General features: G+C 38.2%; 1 pseudogene; it reads left to right on the forward strand.

Annotated features, from left to right (window-relative positions):
* LOC124513822 (protein Mpv17-like) overlaps window positions 1-25,597 on the forward strand; it is a 59,189-nt pseudogene that overhangs the window by 32,939 nt on the left and 653 nt on the right.

Here is a 25,597-nt window from a genome sequence, read left to right on the forward strand (position 1 = left end):
TAGCATTGCTACAATACTATTAACTAAGGTACAAACTTTATTTGAAGTTCACCAGTTTTTATAAGCACTCTTTTGACATACAGTTCTATAAAATTTTATCACATGTGTAGATTTGAGTAACCATCACTACAATCAGAACACAGAACTGTTGGTTGTGAATTTTAAAATGACAGTGTGGCATGTTTTCTTTCTTAAAATATGTAGCATTATAATTATAAATTATAATCTTTTTCTTATCCTTTAAAAACTTCCTACCAAAACTTACACAATGAATGAAAAACAAAAATTTATAGCTATAAATACCTACATTAAGAAAAAAAGAAAGATCTTAAATAAACAGCCTAACATTACATTTCAAGGAACTAGAAAAAGAAAAAACTAAGCCCAAAATTAGCAGAAGGAAAAAAATAATAAAGATTAAAGCAGAAATAAATTAAATAGAGAATAGAAAAGCAATAGAAAAGATTAACAAAACTAAGAGTTGATTTATTGAAAACATAAAGAAAATTAACAAATCTTTAGCTAGACTAACCAAGAAAAAAGAGAGAGAAATTGAATAGATAAAACCAGAAATGAAACACATTACAACTGATACTACAGAAGCACAAAGAGACTACTATGAATAATTATAAACCAACAAATTGGACAACCTAAGAGAAACAGATAAATTCTTAGAAATATGCAACCAAACAAGACTTAATCATAAAAAAACAGAAATTCTGAACACATCAGTTATGACTAAGAAAATTGAAACAGTAATCTAAAATCTCTCAGCAAGGAAAAGCTCAGAACCAGATGGTTTTATGGGTGAATTCTAACAAACATCTAAGGAAGAATTGACATCAATCATTTTCAAACTCTTTCAAAAAACTGAAGAGGAGGTAACACTCTCAAACACATTGTAGGAGACCAGCAGTTCCCTGATACCAAAGCCAGATAAGGACAGTATGAGAAAAAAAAAAAAAAAACCTGCCAGCCAACATCCTTGATGAACATACATGCAAAAATTCTCAACAGAATACTAGCAAACCGAATTCAACAGCACATTAAATGGATCATTTGCCATGATCCAGTGGGATTTATCCTTAGGATACAAGGATGATTCAACATATACAAATCAATAAATATGATACATTACATTAAAAGAATGAAAGATACAAATTGTATTATTCTCTTAGTAGATACAGAAAAGGCATATGACAAAATTTAGTATCCTTTCATGATAAATAAAAGTGGGTACTGAAGGAACATACCTCAATACTATGAAGCTATAAATGACAAACCCACAGCTAACATAGTGGTGAAAGCATGAAGGTTTTTCTCTAAGATCAGGAACAAAACAAGGGTATCCACTTTCACCATTTCTATTCACCATATCATTGGAAATCCTAGCCAGAGTGATTAGGCAAGAAACAAAAATAAAAGGCATTCAAACTGAAAGGAAAAAGTAAAACTGTCTCTATTTGCAAATGACACGGTATTATATATAGAACACCCTAAAGACTATACCAAAATACTTAACACTAATAAATGAATTCATAAAGTTGCAGGATATAAAATCAACATACAGAAATCAGTTGTGTTTTTATACACTAATAACAAAGTATCAAAAAAGATAAAACAATCCAGGGGCACCTGGCTAGTGTAGTCAGAGGAGCATGCAACTCTTGATCTCAGGGTTGTGAGTTCAAGTCCCACATTGGGCATAGAGATTACCAAGAATAAAATCTTTTTTTTTATTTTTTTTATATATATGAAATTTATTGACAAATTGGTTTCCATACAACACCCAGTGCTCATCCCAAAAGGTGCCCTCTTCAATACCCATCACCCACCCTCTCCTCCCTCCCACCCCCCATCAACCCTCAGTTTGTTCTCAGTTTTTTTTTTGTTTTTTTTTTTGCAGTGGTCTCTTTATTTATTTATTTACTTATTTATTTATATATATGAAATTTATTGACAAATTGGTTTCCATACAACACCCAGTGCTCATCCCAAAACGTGCCCTCCTCAATACCCATCATCCACCCTCCCCTCCCTCCCACCCCCCATCAACCCTCAGTTTGTTCTCAGTTTTTAACAGTCTCTTATGCTTTGGCTCTCTCCCACTCTAACGTCCTTTTTTTTTTTTCCTTCCCCTCCCCCATGGGTTCCTGTTAAGTTTCTCAGGATCCACATAAGAGTGAAACCATATGGTATCTGTCTTTCTCTGTATGGCTTATTTCACTTAGCATCACACTCTCCAGTTCCATCCACGTTGCTATAAAAGGCCATATTTCATTTTTTCTCATTGCCACGTAGTATTCCATTGTGTATATAAACCACAATTTCTTTATCCATTCATCAGTTGATGGACATTTAGGCTCTTTCCATAATTTGGCTATTGTTGACAGTGCTGCTATGAACATTGGGGTACAAGTGCCCCTATGCATCAGTACTCCTGTATCCCTTGGGTAAATTCCTAGCAGTGCTATTGCTGGGTCATAGGGTAGGTCTATTTTTAATTTTCTGAGGAACCTCCACACTGCTTTCCAGAGCGGCTGCACCAATTTGCATTCCCACCAACAGTGCAAGAGGGTTCCCGTTTGTCCACATCCTCTCCAGCATCTATAGTCTCCTGATTTGTTCATTTTGGCCACTCTGACTGGCGTGAGGTGATACCTGAGTGTGGTTTTGATTTGTATTTCCCTGATAAGGAGCGATGATGAACATCTTTTCATGTGCCTGTTGGCCATCTGGATGTCTTCTTTAGAGAAGTGTCTATTCATGTTTTCTGCCCATTTCTTCACTGGGTTATTTGTTTTTCGGGTGTGGAGTTTGGTGAGCTCTTTATAGATTTTAGATACTAGCCCTTTGTCCGATATGTCATTTGCAAATATCTTTTCCCATTCCGTTGGTTGCCTTTTAGTTTTGTTGGTTGTTTCCTTTGCTGTGCAGAAGCTTTTTATCTTCATAAGGTCCCAGTAATTCACTTTTGCTTTTAATTCCCTTGCCTTTGGGGATGTGTCGAGTAAGAGATTGCTACGGCTGAGGTCAGAGCGGTCTTTTCCTGCTTTCTCCTCTAAGGTTTTGATGGTTTCCTGTCTCACATTTAGGTCCTTTATCCATTTTGAGTTTATTTTTGTAAATGGTGTGAGAAAGTGGTCTAGTTTCAACCTTCTGCATGTTGCTGTCCAGTTCTCCCAGCACCATTTGTTAAAGAGGCTGTCTTTTTTCCATTGGATGTTCTTTCCTGCTTTGTCAAAGATGAGTTGGCCATACGTTTGTGGGTCTAGTTCTGGGGTTTCTATTCTATTCCATTGGTCTGTGTGTCTGTTTTTGTGCCAATACCATGCTGTCTTGATGATGACAGCTTTGTAGTAGAGGCTAAAGTCTGGGATTGGGATGCCTCCTGCTTTGGTCTTCTTCTTCAAAATTCCTTTGGCTATTCGGGGCCTTTTGTGGTTCCATATGAATTTTAGGATTGCTTGTTCTAGTTTTGAGAAGAATGCTGGTGCAATTTTGATTGGGATTGCATTGAATGTGTAGATAGCTTTGGGTAGTATTGACATTTTGACAATATTTATTTTTCCAATCCATGAGCAGGGAATGTCTTTCCATTTCTTTAAATCTTCTTCAATTACCTTCATAAGCTTTCTATAGTTTTCAGCATACAGATCCTTTACATCTTTGGTTAGATTTATTCCTAGGTATTTTATGCTTCTTGGTGCAATTGTGAATGGGATCAGTTTCTTTATTTGTCTTTCTGTTGCTTCGTTGTTAGTGTATAAGAATGCAACTGATTTCTGTACATTGATTTTGTATCCTGCAACTTTGCTGAATTCATGTATCAGTTCTAGCAGACTTTTGGTGGAGTCTATCGGATTTTCCATGTATAATATCATGTCATCTGCAAAAAGCGAAAGCTTGACTTCATCTTTGCCAATTTTGATGCCTTTGATTTCCTTTTGTTGTCTGACTGCTGATGCTAGAACTTCCAGCACTATGTTAAACAACAGCGGTGAGAGTGGGCATCCCTGTCGTGTTCCTGATCTCAGGGAAAAAGCTCTCAGTTTTTCCCCGTTGAGGATGATGTTAGCTGTGGGCTTTTCATAAATGGCTTTTATGATCTTTAAGTGTGTTCCTTCTATCCTGACTTTCTCAAGGGTTTTTATTAAGAAAGGGTGCTGGATTTTGTCAAAGGCCTTTTCTGCATCGATTGACAGGATCATATGGTTCTTCTCTTTTTTTTTTGTTAATGTGATGTATCACGTTGATTGATTTGCGAATGTTGAACCAGCCCTGCATCCCAGGAATGAATCCCACTTGATCATGGTGAATCATTCTTTTTATATACCGTTGAATTCGATTTGCTAGTATCTTATTGAGAATTTTTGCATCCATATTCATCAGGGATATTGGCCTGTAGTTCTCTTTTTTTACTGGGTCTCTGGTTTAGGAATCAAAGTAATACTGGCTTCATAGAATGTGTCTGGAAGTTTTCCTTCCCTTTCTATTTCTTGGAATAGCTTGAGAAGGATAGGTATTATCTCTGCTTTAAATGTCTGGTAGAACTCCCCTGGGAAGCCATCTGGTCCTGGACTCTTATTTGTTGGGAGATTTTTGATAACCAATTCAATTTCTTCGCTGGTGATGGGTCTGTTCAAGCTTTCTATTTCCTCCTGATTGAGTTTTGGAAGAGTGTGGGTGTTCAGGAATTTGTCCATTTCTTCCAGGTTGTCCAATTTGTTGGCATATAATTTTTCATAGTATTCCCTGATAATTGTTTGTATCTCTGAGGGATTGGTTGTAATAATTCCATTTTCATTCATGATTTTATCTATTTGGGTCATCTCCCTTTTCTTTTTGAGAAGCCTGGCTAGAGGTTTGTCAATTTTGTTTATTTTTTCAAAAAACCAACTCTTGGTTTCGTTGATCTGCTCTACAGTTTTTTTAGATTCTATATTGTTTATTTCTGCTCTGATCTTTATTATCTCTCTTCTTCTGCTGGGTTTAGGCTGCCTTTGCTGTTCTGCTTCTAGTTCCTTTAGGTGTGCTGTTAGATTTTGTATTTGGGATTTTTCTTGTTTCTTGAGATAGGCCTGGATTGCAATGTATTTTCCTCTCAGGACTGCCTTCGCTGCGTCCCAAAGCGTTTGGATTGTTGTATTTTCATTTTCGTTTGTTTCCATATATTTTTTGATTTCTTCTCTAATTGCCTGGTTGACCCACTCATTCGTTAGTAGGGTGTTCTTTAACCTCCATGCTTTTGGAGGTTTTCCAGACTTTTTCCTGTGGTTGATTTCAAGCTTCATAGCATTGTGGTCTGAAAGTATGCATGGTATAATTTCAATTCTTGTAAACTTATGAAGGGCTGTTTTGTGACCCAGTATATGATCTATCTTGGAGAATGTTCCATGTGCACTTGAGAAGAAAGTATATTCTGTTGCTTTGGGATGCAGAGTTCTAAATACATCTGTCACGTCCATCTGATCCAATGTCTCATTCAGGGCCCTTGTTTCTTTATTGACCGTGTGTCTAGATGATCTATCCATTTCTGTAAGTGGGGTGTTAAAGTCCCCAGTATTCGGCGCATAGACATTTATAATTGTTAGCTCTTCCTGATGGATAGACCCTGTAACTATTATATAATGTCCTTCTTCATCTCTTGTTACAGCCTTTAATTTAAAGTCTAGTTTGTCTGATATAAGTATGGCTACTCCAGCTTTCTTCTGGCTTCCAGTAGCATGATAAATAGTTCGCCATCCCCTCACTCTCAATCTAAAGGTGTCCTCAGGTCTAAAATGAGTCTCTTGTAGACAGCAAATAGATGGGTCTTGTTTTTTTATCCATTCTGATACCCTATGTCTTTTGGTTGGCGCATTTCATCCATTTACATTCAGTGTTATTATAGAAAGATACGGGTTTAGAGTCATTGTGATGTCTGTATGGTTTATGCTTGTAGTGATGTCTCTGGTACTTTGTCTCACAGGGTCCCCCTTAGGATCTCTTGTAGGGCTGGTTTAGTGGTGACAAATTCCTTCAGTTTTTGTTTGTTTGGGAAGACCTTTATCTCTCCTTCTATTCTAAATGACAGACTTGCTGGATAAAGGATTCTCGGCTGCATATTTTTGCTGTCTAGCACCCTGAAAATCTCGTGCCAATTCTTTCTGGCCTGCCAAGTTTCAAAAGAGAGATCAGTCACGAGTCTTATAGGTCTCCCTTTATATGTGAGGGCACGTTTACCCCTTGCTGCTTTCAGAATTTTCTCTTTATCCTTGTATTTTGCCAGTTTCACTATGATATGTCGTGCAGAAGATCGATTCAAGTTACGTCTGAAGGGAGTTCTCTGTGCCTCTTGGATTTCAATGCCTTTTTCCTTCCCCAGTTCAGGGAAGTTCTCAGCTATTATTTCTTCAAGTACCCCTTCAGCACCTTTCCCTCTCTCTTCCTCCTCTGGGATACCAATTATGCGTATATTATTTCTTTTTAGTGTATCACTTAGTTCTCTAATTTTCCCCTCATACTCCTGGATTTTTTTATCTCTCTTTTTCTCAGCTTCCTCTTTTTCCATAACTTTATCTTCTAGTTCACCTATTCTCTCCTCTGCCTCTTCCATCCGAGCCGTGGTGGTTTCCATTTTGTTTTGCATTTCATTTAAAGCGTTTTTCAGCTCCTCGTGACTGTTCCTTAGTCCCTTGATCTCTGTAGCAAGAGATTCTCTGCTGTCCTGTATACTGTTTTCCAGCCCAGCGATTAATTTTATGACTATTATTCTAAATTCACTTTCTGTTATATTATTTAAATCCTTTTTGATCAGCTCATTAGCTGTTGTTATTTCCTGGAGATTCTTCTGAGGGGAATTCTTCTGCTTGGTCATTTTGGATAGTCCCTGGTGTGGTGAGGACCTGCAGGGCACTTCCCCTGTGCTGTGGTGTTTAACTGGAGTTGGTGGGCGGGGCCGCAGTCAGTCCTGATGTCTGCCCCCAGCCCACCGTTGGGGCCACAGTCAGACTGGTGTGTGCCTTCTCTTCCCCTCTCCTAGGGGCGGGATTCACTGTGGGGTGGCGTGGCCCGTCTGGGCTACTTGCACACTGCCAGGCTTGTGGTGCTGGGGATCTGGCGTATTAGCTGGGGTGGGTAGGCAAGGTGCACGGCGGCAGGGGGGGCAGGCTTAGCTTGCTTCTCCTTAGGTGATCCACTTCAGGAGGGGCCCTGTGGCAGCCGGAGGGAGTCAGATCCGCTGCCGGAGGTTTGGCTCCGCAGAAGCACAGAGTTGGGTGTTTGCGCGGAGTGAGCAATTTCCCTGGCCGGAACCGGTTCCCTTTGGGATTTTGGCTGGGGGATAGGCGGGGGAGGTGGCGCTGGCGAGCGCCTTTGTTCCCCACCAAACTGAGCTCTGTCGTCAGGGGGTTCTGCAGCTCTCCCTCCCTTTGTCCTCCAGCCTTCCCGCTTTCCGAGCAGAGCTGTTAACTTATGACCTCCCAGATGCTAAGTCGCGCTTGCTGTCGGAACACAGTCCGTCAGGCCCCTCCGCTTTTGCCAGCCAGACTCGGGGGCTCGGCTTGGCCGGCAAGCCGCCCCTCCGCCCCGGCTCCCTCCCGCTAGTCCGTGGAGCGCGCACCGCCTCGCCGCCCTTCCTACCCTCTTCCGTGGGCCTCTCGTCTGCACTTGGGTCCGGTGACTCCGTTCTGCTAATCCTCTGGTGGTTTTCTGGGTTATTTAGGCAGGTGTAGGTGGAATCTAAGTGATCAGCAGGACGCGCGGTGAGCCCAGCGTCCTCCTACGCCGCCATCTTCCTGTCCTCCCTCCCAAGAATAAAATCTTAAAAAAAAGAAAACAATTCAATTTACAATAACATCAAAAACAATAAAGTACTTAGAAATAAATGGAACCAAGGAAGGAAAAGATCTCACTGAAAACTACAAGACTTTGATGAAAGAAATTGAAGAAGACAAAAATTAATGGGAATATATCCTCTGTTCATGGATCAGAAGAACGAATATTGTTTAAATGTCCATACTACCCAAAGCCATCTATAGATTCAATGCAATCCCTACCCAAATCATAATGGTGGGGTGCCTGGGTGGCTCAGCCAGTTCAGCATCTGACTCTTGATTTCAGCTCAGGTCATGATCTCATGAACATGGAATCAAGCCCTTCCTCAGGCTCCATACTAAGCTGAGTGTGGAGCCTGCTTGAGATTCTCTCTCTTTCCCTCTTTCTTTGTCCCTGCCCTGTGTGCACATTCTCTCTCTCTCTGAAAATAAACTTTTAAAAATCACAATGGCATTTTTCACAGAAATAAAAAACACAGTCTCAAAATTTATGGAACCACGAAAGTAGCCAAAGCAATCCTGAGAAAGAATAACAAAGCTGGAGACATCATACTTCCTGATTTCAAACTACATTACAAAGCTACAGTAATCAACAGTGTGGTACTGGTATAAAAACAAACACATAAACCAATGGAACAAAGTTAAGAGCTCAGAAATAAACCCATATTTATATGCTTAATTAATATTTGATGAGGGAGACAAAATACTCAATGGGGAAAAGATAGTATCTTCAACAAATGGTGTTAAGAAAACTGGATATTCACCTCCACAAGAATTAAATTGGACCTCTATCTTACAACACTCACAAAAATTAACTTGAAACTGATTAAGGACTTAAACATAAGACCTGAAACCATAAAGCTCCTAGAAGAAAACAGGGGGAAATCTCCCTGGCACAGGTCTTAGAAAATATTTTTTTGGATATGACACCAAAATGACAAGCAATAAAATAAAAAATGAACAAGTGGGACTACATCAAATTCAAAAGCTTCTGCACAGCAAAAGAGAGAGTCAAGATAATAAAAAAGGCAACCTATGTAATGGAACAAAATATCTGCAAACCATATATGTGATAAGAGATTAATTTCCAAAATATATAAGGAACTCCTATAACTCAATAGCAAAAACACAAAACAAAACACAATAAAACCCCAAAACAAATAATTCAAATTTAAAAATGATCAAAGGACCTAGATAGACATTTTTTCAGAGAAAATATGCAAATAATCAACAGGTATATGAAAAGATGCTCAACATCACTAATTCATCAAGAAAATACAAATCAAAACCATAAGATATCATCTCATACATGTTAGAGTGGCTATTATCAAAAAGGAAAGAGATAAGTGCTAACAAGGACATGGAAAATAAGGAACCTTTATGCACTGTTGGTCAGAATGTAAGTTGGTACAGCCATAATGGAAAACACTACAGAGGCTCCTCAAAAAATTAAAAATACAACTACCCTATGATCCAGCAATTCCACTTCTTTTTTAAAAAAATTTTTAAGTTTATTTATTTTGAGAGAAAGAGAGAGAGAGTGAGTGGGTGAGCAGGGGAGGGGCAGAGAGAAAGGGAGAGAAAGAATCCCAAGCAGGCTCCACGCTATCAGCACAGAGCCTAATGGTGGGGCTCGAACTCACAAATTGTGAGATTCATGACCTCAGCCAAAACCAAGAGTTGGATGCTTTAACTGACTGAGCTACCCAGATGCTCACAATTTCACTTCTGAGTACATAACTGAAGGAAATAAAATCACTACCTTGAAGACATATCTGCACCTCCATATCTATTGTAGAATTATTTACAATAGCCAAAAGACAGAAATAAACTAAGTGTCCACCAATGGGTGAATGGATTAAGAATATGACATATATAAACAATGGAGTATTATTATCCATAAAAAAAGAAATCCTGCCATTTGTAATAACATTAGTAGACCTTGAGGGCATTATGGTAAGGAAAATAAGTCAGAGAAAGACATATACTGTATGATCTCAGTTACATGTGGAATCTTAAAAAAAAAACAAACTCATGGCAACAGGTGATTGCCAGGGGCTGGGGAGCAGGTGATGGATGATAGTGGTCAAAAAATACAAACTCCTAGGGCGCCTGGGTGGCTCAGTGGGTTATGCGACCGACTTCAGTTCAGGTCATGATCTCACTGTTTGTGGGTTCGAGCCCCTCATCGGGCTCTGTGCTGACAGCTCAGAGTCTGGAGCCTGCTTCTGGTTCTGTATCTTTCTCTCTCTCTCTGCCCCTCCCCCACTCGCACTCTGTCTCTCTCTGTCTCTTGAAAATAAATAAATGTTAAAAAAAATTTTTTTAAATACAAACTCCCAGTTAAAAGATGAATAAATTCTGGGGATGTAATGTACAGCATGGTGACTAGTTAACCATACTATATTGTATACTTGAAAACTGCTTAGACTGTAGATTTTAAATGTTTTCTTTCACCATATACAAAAAAATGGTAACTATATTAGGTGATAGATGTATTAACTAACCTTATTGCAGTAATCCCTTTATAATATATATATATATATATATATATCAACTTATTACATTGTATTCCTTAACATACACAATGTTATATGTAAATTATATCTCACTAAACCTGAAAAAGTTCCTTCCATAGATATATAGTACATTTGAAAGTAAAAAAGGTTGATAATAGTCAATATGGGAACATTTTAGGATGCTGCAAACTATCGATAAAGGTTCCTAATAGAAGTATCTTTGTAGGGCCTTTCAAATTCAGTTTCTTACATGCACATCCCACAGTAGCCAGCCAACTTTAGCTTGCCTCCTAAACATGATAGAAAGAAAAATCAAAGAAAGGAGGCAGATAAAATGCTTTAGACTATCGTCAATGTGTAATCAGGGAGATTTACCTTGGAGCTTGTTGTAAATGGAGAATCTCAGGCCCCACCCAGAACAATGGAATCAGAATATTTACTTTAACAAGATCTGCTGGTGACCCTTATGCACATTGCATTTTGAAATGTGCTCTTCTAGAGATGTGGTAAAATTAAAAATGGTAATATATATTTTTAAGCATATTTATTTCTTCATCAGAATGAAGGACCAGCAAGGAAAATGAAAACAAGAGAGGAAATGTCAGCTGATAAAGATTTCAAGAAATTTTTTAGAAGACAGAAAGTAGATGAAAGAGTGGTCACTCGTTTGTCAAAGTAGAGAAGTTCATGACCTAAAGGATGCAAAGAGGGGATTTTATTTATTTTTTATTTTATTTTATTTTATTTTATTTTATTTTATTTTATTAGGGAGAGAGAGAGAGAGAAGGCGCAAGAGTGGGGGAAAGGGGCAGAGGGAGAGAGAGAGAATCTAAGCAAGCTCCACACTTAGCACAGAGCCCAATGCAGGGCTTGATCCCATGACCCCGAGATCACGACATGAGCTGAAATCAAGAGTTGGATGTTTAGCCAACTAAACCACCCAAGCACCCCTCAAAGAGGGGATTTTACTTTTTTTTTATTTTTTTTAAAATTTTTTTTCAACATTTATTTATTTTTGGGACAGAGAGAGACAGAGCATGAACGGGGGAGGGGCAGAGAGAGAGGGAGACACAGAATCGGAAACAGGCTCCAGGCTCTGAGCCATCAGCCCAGAGCCCGACGCGGGGCTCGAACTCACGGACCGCGAGATCGTGACCTGGCTGAAGTCGGACGCTTAACCGACTGCGCCACCCAGGCGCCCCAAAGAGGGGATTTTAAAGAAAAGATGCCTAGAAATATCTACAGAATCCAGGAGAGATTCAAATCTTAGAGGTATCATTTCTGGCAGTGTGTAGGAATGGAATTACGGGGTACAAATGGGGATATATTGAAAATGTATATGTGGAATAATCAAACTTTGCCCCCTACACACACACACGCGCGCGCGCGCACACACACACACACACACACACACACACACACACTACTTCCAACACTCACAGAACATCCTCAGCCAGAACCTACTCTGTAAACCAGAAACCAATAGAGACTTATTAACTGGAGAAGCTGAACAAAAATCTGAGGAATCAGGGATAGCAAGAAAGATGATGGGTGAGGATGAATACAAAGTTGAATGTAAGTTGAAATGCTGCATATGAAATGGTCAGACACCCATGCATACCCCTTTCTCTATACCATGGTCAGAAAGTCTTCTAACCAAATCAGTAACCTCAGGCAAGTAATTGAAAGAACCATCTATGGAGAAATGTAGTTTAAAAGAAAAGACTTCTACATATTGACAGTTTGGGTCCCCAATGAATTATGTGAACAATCAGTAGCAAACTTCTGCACACTGTACACCCTGCCCATATTCACAAAGCCCCTATTCATGTTTTATGCATCAAACCTACATATAAGCAAGTAACCAATCATCATATCACTGATGAAAGCTCTCAACATATGAAAAAAGCAAAATTAAACAGAAAGAAAGAAACTGAAGAAAGTAATTCAGAGAATGGAGAAAAAGCTGAAAAATATGAGAAATTATGGCTTCTATGAAATAGACATAAAATGTTATGAAAACAATCAGGAAAAAGGTTAAAAAAAACTCTTAAAAATTAAAACTTAATAAAATTAGTTTAATTCATTTTATGTAAAATTAATACATGTAACTTAATAAAATAAAAACTCAATAGAAAACGAAAAAATAAAATCACAGAAAATTCCCCAAAAGTAGGACAAAAGTGAATGGAAGTCAGAAAATCGAAAAAAAATTAGTGTTCTCCATAATCAATCCAAGAGTTCTAATATCCAACTAATTAATGCTAGGTCCTAGAGAGACAGAGAGAGAGACAGAGACACACACACACACACACACACAGAGAGAGAGAGAGAGAGAGAGAGAGAAAGTGAAGAAGAAATTTTCGAAGAAATACCATAAGAGAATTTTTTGGACCTGAAAAACATGAGTCTCCAGATTAAAACTGCTCACGAAAGTTCCAACAAAATGAATGTTAAAAGCTTTACCTATACCAGGGCACAGTACTGAAACTTCAGAAAAGTCCCAGGATGACATTTGTACAGCAAGCTAAGGGAGTAAACAGTCCATATGGGAAAAAGAGAGCAAAGAACCTTAAAGAAAAGCAAATTTTAGGAAAAGAAATTTTATGGTAGATGAGTTAATATGATGAAATATTTGAGAGAAGAGAAAAGGAAAGGTGGGGGAATATTTGATAGAACAACTTGGAAAAAATTTAAGAATACTATTTATTATAATAATATAAACACTGATACCAATTTAATGAAAATAAATGGTGACATGACTATATTGAAAAGATGAAGAAAATGAGGAAAAATAGATGAGAAAGCTAAATCCTTATCTACCACTACAAAAAAACAATAGATATTAAATTTTTAAAAGTCAATAAATAGTAGAGTGAGGATATTGTCTAGAAACATGGAAGTAAATAATAGAAGAAACACTTAAAAATATTGAAAGTGGTTGCCTCCAAAGAGTCAGATCCAGGAATACATAAGAAAGGGGTAAGGAATTGCAGATTTATGTCATAAATCCCTTAACTTCTTAAATTATGCAAATGAATTACTTTGATTTTAAAAAATAACACAACTTCTGCTTCTTGGAAGATGGAGTAGATACATTTTTTCTTTATTCTCCCCACTAAGCACATCTAAAAACCCTAGAAATTATATATAAAACAAGCATAGGAAGACTATTGAAGGTGGGGAAAAGAAGACATACCAGCTAGGGATCTCAGTTGTAAGTTCTTCCAGTTTTCTTTTTGCTTAATATATCTCAGACTTAGAGACAAAGAATCTAGCTAGCAACCCAGAAACACCAGTGGGTACAGACAAAAAGAAAGCACAAATTAAAGTCTGCTTTCACTAGTCCAAGGACCAGGAAACTTCTAGATAATTAGCACTATACTCTAGTCGAACACCATAGAAAGCAACTGTAGCCCCGCCTTTACTCATTGTAGCAAAGGCTGAATGGGAAACTTATGCTTCCACTCCTGCATGCATCCACTCTTGCAAATTCATAAGGTGCTGCCCAAAACCTCCACTGGGTGGCACCAGAAAAGGCCATGTAAGGAGTTGGAATTTCTTCACTCCTGGGCAATAATGAGGCCCCATTAGTAGAAATCACCTGAGGGAGGGGCTAAGATGGCAGAACAGCATGGAAGTTTTTTTTTTTTATGTCTCTCTTCCCTGAAATGCAGCCAGATCAACATTAAACCATCTTGCACACCTAGAAAACTGATTTGAGGATTAACACACCAATCTGTACAACCTGAACCACAGATCTTGGCAAGTACATGGCGCAGAGAGGTGAACTGGGGGACAGAGGAAGCCGCAGAGGGCAGCGAGCTATTTTTGCTTGCAGAGAGAGGATGTAGACCAGGGTACAGTACAGGGAAAGCACCCCCACCACCACCACCACCAAAAGCAGCTGGAGAGAAAGTGGAAAAGTGGAAACAGCCACAGGACTGAAAACAAGGGGCAGAAAGGAGAAAAGACAGGATTTAAATTCCATTAAGACTCTATAAACAGGGGGAATGCAGACTCTGAAACTCTGCAGCTCGATATCTGGTGGTGCTCTGGAGGGAAGGGCAAATCCCCAGAGGCAGAGAGCGAAGTCCAAGGGGTCCTCGGGCCACATGGGGAGTTGTGGTTCCCCTGCTGGGAGGACACTTGGTAGAGGCTGTGCAGACTCCCCACAGGCAAAGGACCCAGTGGGCCCTGAGAACAATCACATTCACTGGTACTAGAACATGGACATTAAGGGTGAAGCCTAGTGCCAGATATGTGTTGTGATTTTCCAGAATCCCTGAAATGCTGCTGCTACAAGATCGAGTGAACTTTTTCTGGGGCAGGCTGGCACCCAGCCACAGTCTCTAGGCATCAACAGCAGTGTGGTCTCTCAAACGTTCCTGGGGGGTGGGCCAGTACCTGGCCATTGCTCAGCGAGACCGTCCGCCAGAGGGTCTGAGCAGATCAAAGCCACAGTCCCTCAGAAGGGAGGGGTTGGGAGAAGCCAAGACGGCGAAACAGCATGGAAGGTTTTCTTATGTCTCACGTCCATGAAATACAGCCAGATCAACACTAAACCATACTGTACACCTAGAAAACTGATTTGAGGATTAACACAACAATCTGCACAACCTAAACCACAGAATTCAGCAGGTTCATGGTGCAGAGAGATGAACTGGGGGAGAGAGAGAAGCCTCAGGGGCAGGGATCTGTCTTTGTGTGCAGAGAGAGGATGGAGATGTGGGGGGGGTGGAGAGAGGAGAATACAGGAAAAGCACCCCCCACCAAAAGTAGTTGGAGAGGAAGTGGAAAAGTGGAAACAGCTGCAGGGACCAAATTAAAAAAGGAGAAAGGAGAAAGGGGAGGGTTTAAATTCCATTAGGACTCTATAAACAGGGGAGGTGCAGAGTCTGAAATTCTGCAGCTTGATACCTGGCAGTGCTCTGGTGAGAAGAATGAATTCCCAGGAGCAGAGTGAAGTCCAGGGGGCCTCGGGCCACACAAGGAGAGGCGGTTCCCCTGCTGGGAGGACATTTGGTAGAGGCTGTGTGCCCCCCACAGAGGCAAAGGCCCCAGTAGACCCTAGAAAACAACGACATTCACTAGTTCTGGAATAAGGTCGTTAAGGGTGAAGCCTAGTGCCAGGTGTGTGTTGTGATTTTCCATAATGCCTGAAACAATGCTGCTACACGATCACATGAACTTTTTCTGGAGCAGGATGGCATCCAACCACAATCTCTAGGCATTGCAGCAGCACGGTCCCACAGGCATTCCTGGGTACAGCCCGCACCTGGCCATTGCTTGGTGAGAACCTCCTGCAGAGGGGCAGAATGGGGCAAAGCCACAGTTGCTCAGAATTAAGGGGTTGGGAAAAGCAGCCACATCTGAGATAAAACTCAGGAGGCAGGTGCCACTTGGCAACTTGATGACTTGGTCATGGACAGTGTAAAAGGGGAGTGGATGAAAGCCGTAGACAAAGGATAAGGGTGTGACTGCTGACTGGAGAGAACAGAGTTCAGATACTAGAGACTGGGTAGCTGGGTGATGCCATTTTAACCTCTCCCACACATGTGCATACTCACCTACAAGGGCCATAACAATCCACTCCAGTAAGGTAAGCAGCACCATCTAAGGAAGAACAGAACCATTACACTAAGTCCCGCCAAACTGGGCTAACCTTGCTCTTAAGAAACACCAAAAATCTCTATGCCTGCTTAGTTGATGGACTATAAAGTGATTCATAGGTTGAGTTCTAGGGGTAAACAATGTACTTTCAATCGTATCTCAGTCTGTTCATGCTGGTCCATCTATTCAATTTTCTTTTTTTTTTTGTTTGTTTCTTTTTGTTATCTTGAATACAGAAAGAGAAAATTTTTTTCAATTTTTATTAAAATACTTTTCTTTAATTATTTTCTACTATATTTATAACTTTTTTGTAAATTTTCAAATACTACTTACTTCCATAATTTCATTTTATTCTATTTCATTGTATTCATTTTTTCAAATTTTCAAATGTTTTCCTTTTTTTGTTTTTGTTTTGTTTTCCTCCTTTTCTCTAATCTATCAAGCCCCTTTCAACACCCAGACCAAAACACACCTAGGATCTAGCATAATTTATTTGATTTGTGTGTGTGTATGTGTGTGTTGTCTTTAATTTTTTAATTTTAATTTTTTAACTCATTGATTCCTTTTCTTCCTTCAAAATAAAAAACAGAAGGAATTCACCCCAAAAGAAAGAGCAGAAAGAAATGACAACCAGGGATTTAACCAACACAGATACATGCAAGATGTCTGAACCAGAATTTAGAATCACGTTAATAAGAATACTAGCTGGGGTCAAAAATTGGATTAGAATCCCTTTCTGTGGCGAAAAAAGAAGTAAAAGCTAGTTAGGATGAAATAAAAGTGCTATAACTGAGCTGCAATCTCGAATGGATGCCATGATGGCAAGGATGGATGAGGCAGAGCAGAAAATCAACAATATAGAGGGCAAACTTATGGGGAATAATGAAGCAGAAAAAAGAAGGAGACTACGAAATAAAATTAAAGAGCACGAAATAAAAATTAAAGAACTCAGTGACTCATTAAAAAGGAACAACATCAGAATCATAGGGGTCCCAGAAGATGAAGAGAGAGAAAAAGTATTATGTGAGCAAATCATAGCAGAAAACTTTCCCAACATGGAGAAAGACACAGACATCAAAATCCAGAAAGCACAGGGGACTCCCATTTGATTCAACAAAAACCAACCATCAACAAGGCATATCTTAGTCAAATTCACAAAATACTCAGGCAAGGAAAGAATCATGACAGCAGAAAGGGAAAAATAGTCCTTAACCTACAAGGGAAGACAGATCAGGTTTGCAGCAGACCTATCCACAGAAACTTGTCAGTCCAGAAAGGAGTGGCAGGATATATTCAATGTGCTGAATTGGAAAAATATACAACCAAGAATTCTTTATCCAGCAAGACTCATTCAAATACAAGGGGAGATAAAAAATTTCCCAGACAAACAAAAATGAAAGGAGTTTATGACCACTAAACAGCCCTCCAAGAAATTTTAAGGGAGACTCTCTGAGGGGAGAAAAAGTGAAAAAAAAAAGAAAACCGAAGAAGACCAAAGGCAACAAAGACGAGAAAGGACCAGAGAACACCAGCAGACACTCCAACTCTACAAGCAACATTATGGCAATAAATTCATGTCTTCCAGTACTCACTCTAAATGTCAATGGTCTAAATGCTCCAATCAAAACACACAGGGTAACCGAACGGATAAGAAAACAAGATCCATCTCTATGCTGTTTACAAGAGACCCACTTTAGACCTAAAGACACCTTCAGATTGAAAATAAGGGGATGGAGAACCATCAATCGTGCTAATGGTCAACAAAACAAAGGCAGAGTAGCCATATTATGTCAGATAATCTAGATTTTAAAATAAGGACTATAACAACAGATGAAGGGCATTATATCATAATTAAGGGGTCTATCCACCAAGAAGACCTAACAGTTGTAAACATTTATCCTCCAAATGTGATAGCACCCAAATATATAAATCAATTAATCACAAACATAAAGAAACTTGTTGATAATAATACCATAATAGTAGGGGGCTTCAACACCCCACTTACAGCAATGGACAGATCGTGTAATCAGAAAATCAACAAGGAAACAATGGCTTTGAGTGACACACTGAACCAGATGGATTTAACAGAAATATTCAGAACATTTCATCCTAAAGCAGCAGAACTCACATTCTTCTCGAGTGCACAGGGAACATTCTCCAGAATGGATTACATACTCGGACACAAATCAGCCCTTAACAACCACAAAATGATTGATATCATACCGTGCATATTTTCAGTGCACAATGCTATGAAACTTGAAATCAATCACAAGAAAAAATTTGGAAAGATTACAAATACTTGGAGTCTAAAGAACATCCTACTAAGGAATGAATGGGCTAACCAAGAAGTTAAAGAGGAAATTAAAAAGTACATGGAAGCCAATGAAAACGATAACACCATGGACCAAAACCTCTAGAATGCAACAAAGTCAGTCATAAGAAGAAAGTATACAGCAATCCAGTCCTTCCTAAAGAAGGAAGAAAGGTCTCAGACACACAACCTAACCTTACACCTCAAAAAGCTGGAAAAAGAACAGCAAATAAAACCCCAAAACAGCAGAAGGCAGAAAATAATAAAGATTAGAGCAGAAATGACTGTGATCGAAAACAACAACAAACAAACAAAAAAAAGAGTAAAACACATCAATGAAACCAGAAGCTGGTTCTTTGAAAGAATTAACAAAATTGATAAACCACTAGGTTTGGATCAAAAAGAAAAAGGAATGGGCCCAAATAAATAAAATCAAGAATGAAAGAGGAGAGATCACAACCAACGCTGCAGAAATAAAAACAATAATAAGAGAATATTATGAGCAATTATATGCCAATAAAATGGGCAATCTGGAAGAAATGGACAAATTCTTAGAAACATATACACTATCAAAACTGAAACAGGAAGAAATAGAAAATTTGAACAGACCCATAACCAGTAAAGAAATCAAATTAATAATCAAAAATCTCCCAAAAAACAAGAGTCCAGGGTCTGATGGCTTTCCAAGGCAATTCTACCAAACATTTAAAGAAGAGTTAACACTTATTCTCTTGAAGCTGTTCCAAAAAATAGAAATGGAAGGAAAACCCCCAAACTCTTTCCATGAAGCCAGCATTACCTTGATTCCAAAAGCAGACAAAGACCCCACTAAAAAGGAGAACTATAGACCAATTTCCCTGATGAACATGGATGCAAAAATCCTCGATAAAATACCAGCCAACTGGATCCAACTATACATTAAAAAAGTTATTTACCATGACCAAGTGGGATTTATACCTGGAATGCAGGGCTGGTTAAATATTCACAAAACAACAAATGTGATGCATAACATCAATAAAAGAAAGGACAAGAACCATATGATCCTCCCAATAGGTGCAGAGAAAGCATTTGACAAAATACAGCATCCCTTCTCCATAAATAAACCCAAGAAGGTAGGGATAGAAGGATCATACCTCAAGATCATAAAAGCCATATATGAAAACCCAATGCTAATATCATCCTAAAGTCAGGAACAAGACAGAGATGTCCACTCTCGCCACTGTTATTCAACATAGTATTGGAACTCTTAGTCTCAGCAATCAGACAATGCAAAGGAATAAAAGGCATCCAAATTGGCCAGGAGGAAGTCAAACTTTCACTCTTCGCAGATGGCAAGATTCCACAAAAAACTGCTAGATCACAGGATATAAAATCAACGCACAGAAATTGGCTGCGTTCCTATACACCAATAATGGGGCAATGGAAAGAGAAATCAAGGAATCGATTCAATTTATGTTTGCACCAACAACCATATAATACCTAGGAATATACATAACCAAAGAGGTGAAAAATCTATACACTGAAAACTATAGAAAGCTTATGAAAGATATTGAAGAAGACACAAAAAAGGGAAAAATATTCCATGCCATTGTTAAAATGTCAATACTACCCAAAGCAATCTACATATTCAATGCAATACCTATCAAAATAATACCAGTATTCTTCACAGAGCTAGAACAAACAATCCTAAAATTTGTATGGAACCAGAAAAGACTCCAAATAGCAAAAGCAATCTTGAAAAAGAAAAACAAAGCAGGAGGCATCACAATCCCAGGCTTCAATACATATTACAAAGCTTTAATCATCAAGACAGTATGGTACTGGCATGAAAACAGACACTCAGATCAATGGAACAGAATAGAGAACCCAGAAATGGACCCACAAATGTATGGCCAACTAATCTTTGACAAAGCAGGAAAGAACATCCAATGGAATAAAGACAGTCTCTCCAGCAAGTGGTGCTGGGAAAACTGGACAGCAACATGCAAAAAACTGAACCTGGACCACTTTCTTACACCATTCACAAAAATAAACTCAAAATGGATGAAAGACCTAAATGTAAGACAGGAAACCATCAAAATCTTCGAGGAGAAAGCAGGCAAAAACCTCTTTGATCTTGGCCACAGCAACTTCTTACTCAACACGTCTCCAGAGGCAAGGGAAACAAAAGCAAAAATGAACTATTGGGACCTGATCAAAACAAAAAGCTTCTGCACAGCAAAGGAAACAATCAGCAAAACTAAAAGGCAACCGACAGAATGGGAGAAGATATTTGCAAATGACATATCAGAAAAAGGGTTAGTCTCCAAAATCTATAAAGAACTTATCAAACTCAACACCCAAAAAACAAATAATCCAGTGAAGAAATGGGCAAAAGACATGAATAGACACTTCTCCAAAGAAGACACTCAGATGGCAAATAGACACATGAAAAACTGTTCAACATCACTCATCATCAGGGAAATACAAATCAAAACCACAATGAGATAACACCTCACACCTGTCAGAATGGTAACATTAACAACTCAAGCAACAACAGATGTTGGCAAGGATGTGGAGAAACAGGATCTCTTTTGCATGACTAAGGGGAATGCAAACTGGTGCAGCCACTCTAGAAAACAGTATGGAGGTTTCTCAAAATATTAAAAATAGAACTACCCTACAACTCATCAATTCCAATACTAGGTATTTATCCAAGGAATATAGGTGTGCTGTTTCAAAGGTGCAAACGCACCCCAATGTATATAGCAGCACTATTGACAATAGCCAAAGTATGGAAACAGCCCAAATGTCCATCGATGGATGAATGGATAAAGAAGACGTGGTATATATATACACAATGGAGTATTATTCAGCAATCAAAAAGAATGAAATCTTGCCATTTGTAACTATGTGTATGGAACTGGAGGGTATTATCCTAAGGGAAGTTAGTCAGTTAGAGAAAGACAAACATCATATGACTTCACTCAGATGTGGAATTTAAGATAAAACAGATGAACATAAGGGAAGGGAAGCAAAAATAATATAAAAACAGGGAGGGGGACAAAACATCAAAGACTCTTAAATATAGAGAACAAACAGAGGGTTGCTGGAGGGGTTGTGGGAAGGGGGGTGGCCTAAATGGGTAAGGGGCATTAAGTAATCTCCTGATATCATCGTTGTACCATATGTTAACTAACTTGGATGTAATTTAAACAATAAAATAAATTAATAATTAAAAAGAAAAGAAATCACCTGAGAAGCTTGGTCTTCCACACACCCTCAACAGTAACAAGGTGACTTCTGCACTGGGGTGATGTTAGAGAAAGCTAACTGCCCAACATAAATGAAACCCCTATAACTTTTAGTATGAGTGAAAGTCAGATGTGGAGCATTAACAAGGCACTTCCTTCCTTCCCAGCCAGGGAGTCATCAGTGGAGGTCTAGTGAAGAGATGGAAATCCTACCCTTTCCAGGAGTAATGAAAATTTCCCCAACCTTGGGTGTTAATTGAGGTTGAATAGGGAATATAGACTTCTACCCCTACCTGGAAATAATGAGGTGACACCCCTCTTACCTGCCAAATCAGTATCAAAAAAGGCCAGCTAAAACAGGTTTAAAAAAGATCCAGAGCCTCATAATATTACAGCCAAAATGTTCAAACTTCAACTGAAAATTACTTGTACAAGGAACCATGAAGATCTCAAACTGAATGAAAAGAAACAAAATAAATGGTAACCCCAAGATGACACAGTTGTTAGAATATCGGTCCAAGATTAACCATCATCATAATCATACTTCAGATGGCAATGATGAACACAATTGAAGCAAATGATAAAACAGAGAAACTCAGGAACAAATAGAAAGTCTCAACAAAGGAACAGAGGACATAAAGAACAAAATGCAAATTTTAGAACTAAAAAATAAAATCACCAAAATATAAAGCTCAATTGATGGTCCCAACATCAGAATATAGGGGATAGAGGAAAGAATTGGTAACCTAGAAGACAGAGCAATAGAAATTACCCCATCTGAAAAATAGAAAATATAGTGAAAAATAATACACAAAGCTGCATTGACTTATGGGACTATAACAAAAAATCTAATATTTCTCATTGGAGTCCTAGGAGAAGAGTGAGAGGGTGGGTCTGAAAAAAATGCTCAAAGAAATAACAGCTGAAAACTTCCCACATGGTTCCCTACAGGTTCAAGAAGCTAAGCGAATCCAAAAATGGTAAATGCAAAAAAATCCACACCAATACATCATAGTCAAACTTCTTAGACTAAAGTCAAAGAAATAATATTGAAATCAGTGAAAGAGTAATGCTTACTTATCTATAGGGGGAAAACAATTTGAATAGCAGACTTCTCATCAGAAACCATGAATGCCAAAATAAAGTAGCACAACACTTTCAAGTGCTGAAACAAAAACTATCACCTTAGAATTCCATATCCAGAAAAAATATCAAGAATGAAGGGGAAATCAAGACATTCCCAGATGCAGAAAAACTAATAGAATTTATCATGAGCAGACTTACCTATAAGAATGGCTAAAGGAAGTTCTCTTAACAGAAAGAAAATAGTAAAAGAAAGAAACTTGGAACATCATGAAAAGAAAGAACACAGTAACCAAAAGTATGGGTATATACAATAGGTTTTCCTTCTCTTGAGTTTTCTAAAGTATATTTTATGGTTAATGCAAAAATTATAATATTGTCTGATGTGGTTCTAAACATATGTAGAGAAAATATTTAAAACAGTCACATTATAAATAGGGAGGGTAAAAGGACATAAAGGGAGCTAAAGTTTCTATACTTCATTCAAACTGGTAAAATGATGATACATGTAATAAGTTACATACATGTATATAAAATGTAATACCAAAAGTAATCACTAAAAATTCTATACAGAAAGAATCTAAGGGTGCCTGGGTGGCACAGTCGGTTAAGCATCAGGCTCTTAATTTCAGCTTAGGTCATGATCTCACAGTTGGTGGGATTGGGCCCCATGTCGGGCTCTGCACTGAAAGTGTGGATCCTGCTTGGGATTCTCTCTCTCCCTCTCTCTCTCTCTCTCTCTGTCCCTTCCCCACTCACATGTACACACATGTTCTCTCTCTCTCTCAAAAAAAATAAACTTAAAAAAACACTTTAGATAAATCAAAATGGAATTCTAAATAATGTTCAAGTAACCCACAGGAAAATAAAATAAGTAAAGCCTATAAATCAAAAACAGAAAACAAAAAATAAAATGGCAGACTTCAACCCTGATATACTGATAATTTACAATGGTCTAAATATACCAGTTAAAAGACAGAGATTAGCAGTGGGAATTTAAAAACATGACCTGACTTTATGTTGTCTACAAGAAACTCACTTAAAATATAATGATATTGACAGGTTGAAAGTAAAAATAAAGAAAATGACATATCAAGCAAAGGAGACTAGGAATAGCCATATTAGTATCACTAGGAATAGCCATATTAATATCACATAAAGTAAACTTCAAAGAAAATTACCAGAGACAGAGATGGGCATTACATAATGATAAAAGGAAAAGTCTACCAGGAATCCTAAATGTGTATGCACCAAACAACAGTGCTGAAAGATCTATAAAGCAAAAACTGATAGAACTGTTCTTAGAATTGGAAAAACAGAACTCTTTCTCTATTTAGAAAAATAGACAAATCCACAATTATACTAGGGGGAAATATGCAAGTATATGGAATTGAGCAACACAGTCAACCAACAGGATAAATAGAGCACTACACCCAATAACAGTCAACTACACATTCTTTTCAAGTACCCATGAAACACATACGAAGATAGATCATATTGCGGGCCATAAAACAAATTTCAATCAATTTAAAAGAATTTAAATCATACCAAGTGTGTTCTCCAACCATAATGGAATCATACATGAAATCAATAACAGTAAAATAACAGTAAAATCTTCAAACTCTTGGGAACTAAATGCACTCCTAATTAATCCATGAGTTAAAGAGGAAATGTTGGAGGATATCAAAAAGTGCTTCAGAATGGATGAATGAAAATGAAAACACAACATATTAAAATTTGTTAAGACTAACTGAGGGTTGATGGGGGGTGGGAGGGAGGGGAGGGTGGGTGATGGGTATTGAGGAGGGCACCTTTTGGGATGAGCACTGGGTGTTGTATGGAAACCAATTTGTCAATAAATTTCATATATATATATATATATATATATAAATTTGTTAAGACAGCTAAAGCAGTGCTGAGAGGGAAATTTATAGCACTAAATGCATATATTAAAAAACAGTAATAGTCTCAAATCAATAATCTAAACTCTCAGCTTAAGAACTTAGAAAACAAAAAGAAAAATAAACCCAAAGCAATCAGGAAAGAAATAATAAACAGCAGTCAATAAAAGTGAAAATAGAAAAATAATAGAGAAAATCTATGAAATAAACAGATGGTTCTTTACTTTTTTCAAGTTTTTATTTCAATTCCAGTTAGTTGATATAAAGTATAATATTAGTTTCAGGTGTACAAAATAGTGATTCAACCCTTCCATTTAACACCTGGTGCTCATCACAATAAGTGCACTTCTTAATCCCCATCACCTATTTAACCCACACCCTCACCCACCTCCCCTCTGATAACCATTAGTTTGTTTTCTATAGCTAAGAGTCTGTTTCTTAGTCCCTCTCTCTCTCTCTCTCCCTCCCTCTCTCTCTCTCTCTCTCTCTCTCTCTCTCTCTGCTTTGCTCATTTGTTTTGTTTCCTAAATTCCACATATGAGTGAAATCATATGGTATTTGTCTTTCTCTGAATGACTTATTTCTCTTAGCATAATACTCTCTAGCTCGATCTATGTCATTGCAAATGGCAAGGTTTCATTCTTTCTTATGGCTGAGTAGTATTCCACTGTATGTATGTACTACATCTTCTTTATCCATCATCAGTCGATGGACTCTTGGGTTGATTCCATAATTTGGCTATTGTAGATAATGTTGCTATAAACATTGGGATGCATGTAACTCTTTGAATTAGTATTTTTGTATTCTTTGAGTAAATACCCAATAGTGCTATTGCTGGGCTGTAGGGTAGTTATATTTTTAAATTTTTGAGGAACATCCACACTGTTTTCCAGAGTGGCTGCACCAGTTTGCATTCCCACCAACAGTGTAAGAGGGTTCTCCTTTCTCTACATCCTCACCAACACCTGTTTCTTTTTTGTTGATTTTATCCCTTCTGACAAGTGTGAGGTGATAGCTCATTGTAGTTTTGACTTGCATTTCCCTGATGATGAGTGATGTTGAGCATCCTTTCATGTGTCTGTTGACCATTTGGATGTCTGCTTTGTAGAAATGTCTGTTC

This window comes from Lynx rufus, unplaced genomic scaffold (genome assembly GCF_022079265.1).
Source record: "Lynx rufus isolate CCGP_SWC_20201006 ecotype Redwood Valley unplaced genomic scaffold, mLynRuf1.p SCAF_19, whole genome shotgun sequence".
Taxonomy (NCBI): domain Eukaryota; kingdom Metazoa; phylum Chordata; class Mammalia; order Carnivora; family Felidae; genus Lynx; species Lynx rufus.